At 41.2% G+C, this 9,965-nt stretch overlaps 1 long non-coding RNA gene across 1 annotated transcript; it reads left to right on the top strand.

Annotated features, from left to right (window-relative positions):
- Positions 1–7,989: 7,989 nt before the first annotated feature.
- Positions 7,990–9,737, top strand: LOC115542813 (uncharacterized). Its single transcript, XR_003976619.1, has 4 exons — positions 7,990–8,109; positions 8,522–8,878; positions 9,177–9,311; positions 9,451–9,737. It is a non-coding gene; the product is annotated as an uncharacterized LOC115542813 (long non-coding RNA).
- The last annotated feature ends 228 nt before the right edge of the window (positions 9,738–9,965 follow it).

Consider the following 9,965-nt stretch of genomic DNA (forward strand, 5'->3'; position numbering starts at 1 on the left):
ATTGTCTTCCTCAGACTCTGTGCCTGTCTTTTTTTTCCTTTCATCGTTTTCCACCTGCTCAGTGTCTGCATCATCTTCTTCCTCTTCCTCAGAGTCTGTACCTGTCTGTGTGATCTTCTTACTTTTAATCTCCCCCTGCACCACCTCAATCCTACAAGTAAGAAAATAATGCAAAATATAAATTAACTGTCCGACTACCAGTGAAGCATCATTTCAATTGTGTGTGGAAATAAATTAACCAAAATACATCCGCAAACTGAAATAGATAACCTTACCTTGTCAAATGGTTCTAGACCTGTAAAGTTGTCAGAAATGATCACAAACTTGGACATCCTGACTCATGTTTCAACAGTATCTGGATGATACTGTCATGATATCTGCATACATGCCAGAGTTCTGAGACTACAGAAAATTAGACATTGGTGCATTGCATTGTGTCTTCCAGCCGCTACTTTCAGATGCGGCAAAACCTTTACGGCAAACAGGTGTGGGGCAGCCTCAAGTGGAAAGCCGCAACAATTCCACACACAGTCCAGCAGGACTCAACAAGCTGCGGGGTATTTGTAATGCAGGTATTACAAGAAGATTCAGAACACCCCTAAGTACGCTTGACAAGTACTTGACTACAATCCAGTAACGCATGTTATTTTGACATGTCTTATCAGATGGCTAAAGAGGCAATCCAGTCTTTTCCGGCGATTCCTTCATTCAATATGAAGAACTCGCCAAGGGCTATAGGTTGTCTCCGGGCAGAGATGGCAGAGGAGCTACTGTCCGCATCAGGTATCTTCATACAATTATTAGGGTTATCAATAAGAGCTATTGCTTAATTCTGCTGTATAAATGTTTTTAACTGACTGCTATATGTAACTCAGAAGCTGCTGCAAGCTGGTACTTGGTTATTGAGGTTCTCCCCTTCAGTAATGCAGTGTGGGAGTCAATTTTAAATCACTACATAAATTAATGTTGTTGTTCTTCTTGTAGAGAAAGACTACTGTTCAATATGTGGCCTGCATGATGTTCCAAGAGACACAGACATTGAGGCAGTAGTAATTGACTGGGTAGGTGCCTGAAATCCAACAACACAAAAATGTAAATGCTGGAATGTGTATCGGAGAATAGAAATAAATCTGTGATTTAATTTTAATTTTGTCGTTTACATTATGCACCAAAAAAATCACATCGCAAATATGAGATATTTAATTATTTTATATTTTTAGACCCAGTGTGACTCATGTGGAAGGTGGTTCCATGACATGTGCCTAACAGCAGCCCAGATGGAACATGTTCCACAAGAACTGGCACAATGGCAATGTACCCTGTGCGATAACCAATAGATCTATTTGATTTCCTGTTCATATGTAAATATTTGACATTGTTGTAAGTTGTATTCATTAAATTAATTAGTGTGTATAAAAAGTACAGCCTGCCTACATTTTTTTAAAACGCAAACTTATATAGTATAGGTCACAGGTATGTTTTGATATGGGTAGGTCAAAAGGTCAAGCTGCATAATAGATTATAGCCTTTTTTAACATTAAAAAAATAGTATAAAATCAAAAGGTGGCATTTTTTTTAAAAATAAGCTTTGTGTTATGTGTAGGGAAGTTAGATGGGTTCACCAGATGTGTTTTGATATGGGTAGGTCAAAAGGTCAAGCCGCATAATAGATTTATGGCCTTTTTTAACATTAAAAAATAGTATAAAATCAAAAGGTGGGTTTTTGGAAAAAATAAGCTTTGTGTTATGTGTGGGGCAGTTAGCTGAGTTCACCAGATGTGTTTTGATATGGGTAGGTCAAAAGGTCAAGCCGCATAATAGATTTATGGCCTTTTTTAACATTAAAGAAATAGTATAAAATCAAAAGGTGGGATTTTTGAAAAAATAAGCTTTGTGTTATGTGTGGGGAAGTTAGATGGGTTCACCAGATGTGTTTTGATATGTGTGGGTCAAAAGGTCAAACCGCATAATAGATTTATAGCCTTTTTTAACATTGCATTTTTTTATAAAATCAAATGGTGTTTTTTTTTTTAAGCTATAAGCTTTGTTTTACATAGGTAGGCCTTGTATTAACACATCTAAGTTGGTTTGACACAAATTCGTCCATCGAAGCCAGTGCTAAATAGATTTTTCGAATGTGTCGAATATCCAACGTCCAATATAAAACCAACTTTACCACGGTTGACTACCGTAGGAAACTTAAGATACCTAGAGAAATGCGTGAGTGCTCACAAAACATCAACAAGTCAGCAGTGTGGTACAGGGTGATCATTTCTGATATACAGTACAAAAGCTGAAACTATTAGCCAGGAGTGGGAAAGATGCAGACGCACACGTGGGAAGCAATAAGACGCACCAACACACAGTTGCCTGTTGCAAAATTGTTCAGAGTTTAATAGAAATAGTTAGGGTTAGCTGGTATGGCGTTATCTGGTATGGCTATAGTCTAATGTTAGCTTAGTTCGTGTTGTTTCGTCATGTTAATCGCTAGTAATAGTAAGTCATTTGTAGAAATATAGCCTATTATCACAGACTGTAGGAATGTCACCCACCCTCCATCGCGTACGAAACTGACGCTCGTAATCTGTAGTGCAAGGGAGTTCGTGCACAGATCCCTGAGACAAACGGCTACGCGCACAAATGCAAACCCATAGCGAGTGACGTAGGACGTAAAGTCCCGCCCAGGTCGAAGTGGCGTCGATTTAGAGAGTCCCCGATTTAGAGAGTCCCCTATGCGTCAATTACGTGTGCAGTGCGTCTTCCGTCAACAACGTGCCATGCTTGATTGTAGCGAACAATTATTTTGTAACTGTAACTTACATATGCAATTCCTTTAATTTACGTGTCAACACTTGCTATATATTATTTATAAATATATATTATATAAATTATAAATTCCAAAACTTTCCTCCTTGAAGTGAACTCTGGCGCATTCGGCAATCGACTTGTGTGGACTTCCTGTAAACACGGACCTACCGGTAATGCTTGTTAAACTGTCTTTTTAAATAAACTCCGGAGGGGTGTTCCACGAACGGAGGTTTAACAAACACTGAGTTAACGCTGAACTCTAGGTTGATTGACCCTGTGCCGACCAACCCAGAGTTTTCGGTTCCACAGCAGCGGTTATGCATTAGTTCAATCAACTCGGGGTTGGTTAACACAGGGTTGTGCGCGTCCACGCCAAACTTAAAAAGACGTGATGTATGGATCATGGAAACCCTGATCGATATGGCGAAACGGGCCGCTTATTTCAATGAAATGGAACTCCAGGTTCTCCTGGAGAGCTATGACGAGGAGAAGGACATTATCACAAGAAAAGGGAACGCTAAAACCTCTGGAACCCGGAGAACCAAAGCCTGGCAGCGGATCGCTGACCGCGTAAATGCGTTAGTTACACGCAGTGTTGTATAGTAGCGAAGTAGAAATACTTCGTAACTGTACTTAAGTAGTTTTTTTGATATTTGTACTTTACTTTACTACTTATATTTCTCTGTACTTTTACTTTTACTTCGCTACATTTTGCGAAGAAAACGGATACTTTTACTCCGCTACATTTCCCTTGAAACCTTCGTTACTCGTTACAAAATCAACTCATCTTTAGAAAAAAAAAAAAGAATCATGAGAGATATGAGAATAACGTCGGGGACTGTGGTAGAACACAGACTGCGAGCCTGTTTGGCGAATCAGCTGTCCCAGCGCACGTTCGCAAAGCCCCCTTGCTTAGTTACTGTTGCTACGTCGATCAAAACTCCTACGACTGTCAACACACAAATGCATGGCTAGGACGAGGGCAAGGGCTATCAAAATTCTACTATTTGTATCAGGCTGGTTTGTACACGCAGTATTACAACACTATCTTATACACTTCAATACGCTGTATATGTGCGTATTGGCGCGAAGTAGAATAAACGGAATAATCACCTCAAGGCAGGGCAATAAACAGTTTGATATGCCCGGCTCGCGGAAGGTTACCGTAAGGTTACCAATTTGGGATATGCCCGGCTCGTAACGGTAAGCCGTCCACGAGCCGGGCATATCGAACTGTTTATTGCCCGGCCTCTCGGTGATTATTCCTTACTTATTCTCAAAATTCTGACCCTTTGCTTTTTTATTAACAGCAGTTACTTGTACTTTTACTTTCAGTACTTAAGTACATTTAAAATCAGAAAAGTACTTTTGATACTTAAGTACAGTAAAGATCAGATACTTTAATACTTTTACTTAAGTACTATTCTAAAAGGTGACTTTTACTTTTACTTAAGTAATTTTCGAGTAAGGTATCTGTTCTTTTACTTAAGTATGGCTTTTGAGTACTTTATACACCACTGGTTACACGTCAGAAGCATGATCCTTAATATTTGAGCCATGAATATATAAATATCCCAGTTAAGCATTCTTAAAGATCCTACCACATAACCCCTTTCTTCTAAAACAATATGTACTCCGATTGCTTCCAAGCGGTCAGAGGATCAAGTATAAAAATGAAGTATAAAAAACATACAAACTGGTAAGCTTTTCCCACCATCGTATTGGTATAAATTTAAATAAGCCATTTTTTTAAGCCAATCGTGAAAAGGCCGACAGTCGGCAGACTGGATCCGGCCCTCAAATTGTCTTGACCCCGGTGGAGGAGCTGTTAATAAACATAAATTCAGGGCGCCCTGGCATGGAGGGGGTACCTGGAGGTAGGCCTACCTACCACCTCAGAGCAGGGTTGCCAACAGTCACGCCCCTGGCGTGACTCTCACGCTTTCACCATCAATCTCACGCTGTCACGCACACGCAAGAAATGTCACGCCAAAATAAAAAATCCTCCCGTTCATTTTCTGCGGGAGCAGACTAACAGCTGTATCATCTGCCTACCTACAACGTGATCACGGCAGTATTCTCTGATCGTTGATTCGCTGAAAACCACGCACATGATACTAAGTTGCGTTTGAAAAGGTCAGAGAGAGTTCAGAGCCGGAGTCGGAGCCCACTGATGCGCGTTGGGGGATGGGTCGGTCGCGACCGATTCGTTCACAACGAATGAATCCCGAACGTGAACGACAAGAACTTGTTCCCCAAAACAAGAAGAACTGGTTCTTTGATTCTTTTTCATAAAATATCGATTGAGTCTACAACGTTCTCAAAGATTCAGCCAATGAGAGGTAGCAATGGTGTTGCCATGGCACCTGGGTAAACAAATGACAAGGTGGTACCGTCGAATTTGCGCGCTTTCTCTGTCTGACGTATCTTGGGTCATACCATTCGACGTGGGGCCACTAATATATCCCCCTACATTTCCGAAAATAGACTTGACCTCCATCTGTTTATTGGATTAGGTGACCTTGGGTGTCTTGAAAGGCGCCTCTAAATTAAATGTATTATTAGGGGTCCAAGCCAACAGGTTGGATCCCTATTGTTTTTGTAGTGTTTATTATTATTATACTTACCTCCCTAAAAGTGTGCCCACAGCCCAAACCGTAAATGGTGCCGACACGCCAATTGCATGACTAGATCCAGATCCGTGGGGACTACGCAGACGACAAAATCCAGACATGCCGGCCACTAGGTGGCGCTATACCAAGGAATACGCGTTTGGGGCTATAACTCCCACACCGAACCTCCCACAGTCAAAAACTTGTAGGCACATATGCACTGGAGTCTGCTGCATCTTTTGGCATAGGCCACGCCCATTTGCGTCTATAATTTTTTTTCGCAAAATCGCAAAAACCGCAAAACTGTTTTTTCCCTACTCCTCCCACATTTCTTGACCAATCGACACCAAACTTTGCACACGGCATCTTCAGACGCACACGCAAAGAATGCTCGATCACTTTTTTGATCCGACCCTCGACGACGAAACGGTAGCGTTTTGAACATTGGTTTATTAGCTACGTTTTACGCCGAAACGCAAAAATTCAAAAAATACCAAAATTAGACATCGGATCAAGCCCAAATTTTAGACGCATGTCAGTGTTACCCTTAATGGCGTTGAATAAAAAAAACTGAATTTTTCGCCATTAGGGGGCGCAATAAACGAGGAAATTGTATATCTTCTAATTGGCCAGAGGAATGTTATTCAAACTATAAGGGAACCATCAAGGGGCAAACCCGAGTCTATATAGAAAATATGGGCAAGAATTATTAATGTGGGCGGGAGTTATTTGGCAAAGGAAAATTGTCTTTGGAAAATGTCGCCACAGGGCGGCGCCAAAAAACGACGACATTGTCTATCTCCTATTTGGCCAATGGAATGTTCTGAAAACGAGTTTTAGGCTATAACTCCCACACCGAAGCTCCCACAGTCAAAACCTTTATATCCACAGGTTCAGGGTAGCGATTTGAATACTTGCTTCGCGTTCTGCCGGCGAAACGCACATTTCTTGTCGCGTTGTGCCGGCGAAATGCACACTTCTTGGACCCCTGCATAACTGCTTGCAGTTCTAGTTATTATTATATTATTATAAACGCATTTCCCAATCCCATGAGCCTTTTCTCCATTCTACGTCAATTCAAGAACAAACAAAGAAATTAAACTGCAGTTCGTATTTTTTATTTATGACCATGAAAGTTCTGTAATGCCTGAATTATGAAGAATTAAATGTAAAGTAAAATAAAAATTATAAAAATAAAACCATGAATGACATATAGAGAGTAAGCAAGTGGTATAAGTATTGGTGGGACGTTTGCCTATACAAAATAGTATATCTTGTCGATTTTCACAGGGGGTAGAGCCTAGCCCAGGGTATATCTTGGAATACTTGAGAATCGGGCGAGTGGCACTTTTAAATTCCCCAAATGATTCAAGGTGGCCCAGATTGTACATTTTGAAAAAGCGTTTCCATTCTTTAACTTTTTTTCATAGATGAGGCTTTATACTAAACGAGGACAATTTTGTATAAAACATTTTTTTAGGGTTAAGGGTCGTCCAAAAAATTAGCCGCTCACACTAAGTGAGTCTCACTCCAGCCAAAGTCCCAAAGTTGGCAACCCTGTCAGAGAGTCATGGGCCATAGCCTACCCCACACTGGTTGAATGTAGGTTGTTGTGTTTTCTTGTATTTTCGATTTTTTTTGCCTTCGAAGTAACACATGCAAACCGTGTGCTTGCCACAGCGCATACTATTCCAAATGTTTCTTTTTTTGGTAACTGGGTAGACAACCTAAAAGTGACAATTCATCAACTTCACAGATCAAGATGGATCAGTGCTTGTAATGAAGCCGCCGGCTACGATCGAACATTCTCCAGTGGATGCAAGTCCGTTAGGACTATTTTATACTTTATGTTGTAAATGCCTCTCGGCATAGTACTCAGACAATATTGCTCTTTGTATGATAGGAGGCCGATACAAATCTTGGATGGGTCATCTGAAACGACTGTGATGTGCTCAGCATCTCCAGCATTATAGCCTAGATAAAACTACCATTTGAAAAAAACGGAGTGCTACGCAAATAGTCTGGAGTGAACTGAGGCCAGGTCCTCGATTGGTAGTGTTGGCTATGTAAGACTATTTAAATATATTAAAGATTTGCGCGAGAATCTATCTCTCCACTCCAGCAAAAAGTCATCCAATAGGGGATTATCACGCTTCCTGGTTCCGGTGGCGGGATTTGTCTTCGTTGTGCATGAACACTTCCGGCGCACTTCCACCATGGCTGAAACAAAGGCGAGATGTCACTGCTCTCTGTTCCACTTTGTACATCTAACAAACAACACCAACCCTACTTAAGTTTTCATGGATTCCCGACTGAAATGAGTCTAAGGAAGAAGTGGATTCAAGCGGTTCGCCGGGATGAAGGGCCAAACTTTAAAATAAAACAAGGTAGCATGTTTGTTTGTAGCCGGCACTTTAGTGAATCAGACTACAAACGCTACAGCTAGCAACCAACCGGGGTCACACCAAGCGACTGAAAATCGGGTCTTTACCCTCCCGTTTCCAGTGGAACAACTGGGGACTGCCAAGAAGGGGGTCTGTTTATAAAAGAGCATCAACTCGCTTAGGCCATGACGTTCACCCATTCCTTCCTCTGGAGCAATCGCTGCCCTGTGAATAAGAGCCGATGGAGGAGATCTCAGCTTCGGTGGTGATGACAGAACATGATTTCGGTTCTGCTCCTAAACCAGGTTTGTCAGTGTTTGTTAGTGTTCTGAAATATTGGCTTACTATTACCCCATACTGTTCTTAAACCACCTACCTGACAGGATGTACTACCTATGGTTTAATCACAGAATGGGCTATTAGTAGGTTATACCGAGGAGGTAGGTCAACTTTTCAGAACTCAGGCACAACATGTTTAGTCTTATTAATGTCCCAGCATTTGACCAAACCACAATGTGAAAAGCTTCATCACAAGTACAAATGTTGCATTTTATATCTTACTTAATTAATTGTAAAGGTGAATATTGAGCTATAAAAAGCAAAATTTAAAAGCAATATTGAGCTACAAAAAGCAATTTCTTTAGAGGTCCAAACTGCTTCCAATATGCAAGTCACAGCCAAAATCTGGGTTAGATGTTTTAATTTCATCTCATACAGGTGCACTGGATGCTGCTGCTGTAAACATACAGCAATTGGAAGAAACAGTCAAGGCGCTGATGAGAGCTGTCACAGCTGAAAGTGGTTCAAGTGCATTTTCACAGATTCTGTGTCTCAGACGCGGACATCCTTTTTTACACCAGATTCACGTCAAGAGATGTTTTTTGTGACTTCTGGGAGGTTATTCAACCATCTGCCTCCAAGTTGGTTTATTGGTCGAAAGCTCAGAAAAAGAAACAAACATTTGAACCCATTTCTCCCAGTCCAACGTGTAGACTGCAACTGGTTGAGTTTTTTCTCTTCTGCTGCCGGGTTGCTGCAGGCCTGCAAGAGAAGGTGCTGGCTGACATGTTTCAGGTCAGTGTGTACACTGTCTCCCATGTTGTTATACCGTGGGCCAACTACCGTTACCTGCTCCTTGGCTCCCTCCCCATCTGGATGAGTAAACTGCAAGTCAAGAACACCATGCCAAGATAATTTGTGCAGTACAGTCCAGATGTTCGGGTAATCATCGACTGCACCGAGGTGCAGTCGATGATTACCCGAACATCATCTTACAAGAACACAACAACCTTTAAGGCCTTGATTGGGATTGCCCCTTGTAGTGCTGTGACTTTTGTGTCATGTCTCTTCACCGGCTCCATCTCCGACCCAGAGCTGACTGAACGAAGTGGACTGCTGGATTTACTGGAGCCAGGAGATGGCTGCATGGCAGACAAGGGTTTCACCATCGAGAAGCCACTAGCTGATCGTGGGGCAACGCTGATTATACCACCCTTCAAGATGACAGGTAGGCATGAAAGGAATGAACATTTCAAATTAAAACTTTGACCCAATTGTGACCATTAAGATATGCTGACAAATGTTTAAGATGGACTGAAGCACTCACAATAATATTACTAATTAATTTATCTCTAACCACTGCGCAGTTCACTGAAGAGGATGCTCTGAAAACACAAGCAATCGCTCGACTTCGAATCCTCGTAGAAAGAGCAATAGGCAGAGTCAAGGAATACCGCATCTGGGAACGCACTGTCCTTTCACCTTGTCTGCGACAGTCAATCAGCTGTGGACCGTCTGCTGTGTGATGACCAACTTCCAGGGACCACTTGATTTAAAAGGCTACATCCCTGTTGAATAGTGTTTCTACTCAAACATGTACCTATAAATATTAAATATAATATATAAATATTAAAACGAGAGGCACTGAACATTTGGAGTGGTCCCTTCATTTTTTCCGGAGCTGTAATTTTGTACACTGAAAACATTGTATGTATTGAATGACATGTAATGTAATTGAATGAGAAGTCTTTCATCTATAATCAATTTTAAAGTCCAGTCAGTCCATCCTGAAAGTATTCAAAATAATGTTAATATATAATGTAGTAAATGATGTACTCAGAAAAAGAGAATGAATTAAATCCTTTTATTCTTTCAGTTCCTT

The sequence above is a fragment of the Gadus morhua genome, chromosome 4 (genome assembly GCF_902167405.1).
Source record: "Gadus morhua chromosome 4, gadMor3.0, whole genome shotgun sequence".
In the NCBI taxonomy this organism is placed as follows: Eukaryota; Metazoa; Chordata; class Actinopteri; order Gadiformes; family Gadidae; genus Gadus; species Gadus morhua.